Genomic DNA, 1588 nt, shown 5'->3' with positions numbered 1-1588 from the left:
AGTAGGGGTGAGCAGGGCATTTGCCCCTGGGCCCAGGGCCCTCCCGTATTGGTGATGGGAGCCCTATTGTGACTTTGACAGGCCATATGAGGGGCCCTATCAGTGTTTTGCCCTGGGGCCCGCTGTACAATTTTTCAGCATCTGTGTATCACATAGCGGAAAACACACAACCTCTGGAGCCTCTTACTGCAGATGGGGTCTCAGTGGGCCTATTCAATATGTGCTGAAAATTCTCAACTACATCATAACAACATTGCTATGACAGTGCAGATTATAAGACATAGTACAAGCCTGATATTGTGTTCTGACAGCACCCGATAAAATACAAATCAACTGATACATTTTCTTATTTTCTGGGTTTTCTGGGAATGCACTACCAGCAGCCTCTTTGTGCAGATGGGCCCGACGGCGGGCCAGCACTCATTTCTGAAAAGATTCAACTACACCATAACAACATTGCTATGGCATTACTGAGATGCTTAAGTAACAGATTAAGACTTGGCCATTACAATGTTGGTGACAGTAAGGTTATAACAGAGGCTCTGTGGAAAGGGGTTAAAACTATAGACTGATTATTTCTTTGTGAGCAAACCAACAAAATCAGCAATCAGCACTATTACTTTATTTATTGTGTTCTGACACCACAGGAAGAGTCATTGGCTATATATGAAATGCTAGTGAATGTGGAACTATACTTAATTGAATTAGTTAACCTGTCTGAGGTCCAATTGTGTACAGTTTGAGCTGAAATCACCAAAATCCGCCTAACATTAACACATTTCTGCATTAAAGACAGCTATAATTGTACTAAGGAGTCTAAGGCAGGGCAAACACAAGGCCCAGGGGCAGGATGTGGCCCGCCAGATGGTTCAATAGAAAGAATAAAAACCAATAATGTCAAAAAAAGAAGGAAGTCTCCCGCTCCTGTAAAGTCTCCTAAAGAGGTTAAATCAATAAAGAGGATTCAAACCCTGCCCACCCAATGCAAAAGAGTATGCTCAAGGGGGCGTGGTCCTCTTCTTCTTCTCTTTTTGAGGTGTTTGCAGAAGAAGTGTGCTACCGCCATCTACAGTGCTAAGGGGACTCCATTTATTCTCAATCTCAAGACTCTGAAGGTCTCCTAAACTAAAGGAGGAGAATACCGGAAAATATCTCTAGAAGATCTCTGAGTCCCCTGTACCTGCTGCTGGTTTTCAATACATACAGTAAGAGTGGTTTTTTTGCAGTCAATGCTCCTGACATAGCTGCTGTCATCCACCTTGAGAGAGTGATTTGATATGAAGGAGACGTTTGTGATATGTTGCCATGACGCTACTGGTCTGATATGTTGCCATTACGCTACTGATCTGACCCATGTGATATGTTGCCATGACGCTACTGGTCTGATATGTTGCCATTACGCTACTGATCTGACCCATGTCAGATCTAATTGGCTGTATGTGGCTATGAACCGAAACGAGTTTGACAAGTATTCAGGTTCAGGTTCATGACCTGAAGTTCATGTTTTCTAATGACAGATTAACAACTTTAGCTGTTGTGATAATTCCTGAAGTGCATCCAAAGTGATGAATTCTATAACGTGCATACA

This window comes from Engraulis encrasicolus, chromosome 23 (assembly GCF_034702125.1).
Source record: "Engraulis encrasicolus isolate BLACKSEA-1 chromosome 23, IST_EnEncr_1.0, whole genome shotgun sequence".
NCBI lineage: Eukaryota > Metazoa > Chordata > Actinopteri > Clupeiformes > Engraulidae > Engraulis > Engraulis encrasicolus.
This window is presented reverse-complemented; position numbering follows the sequence as displayed.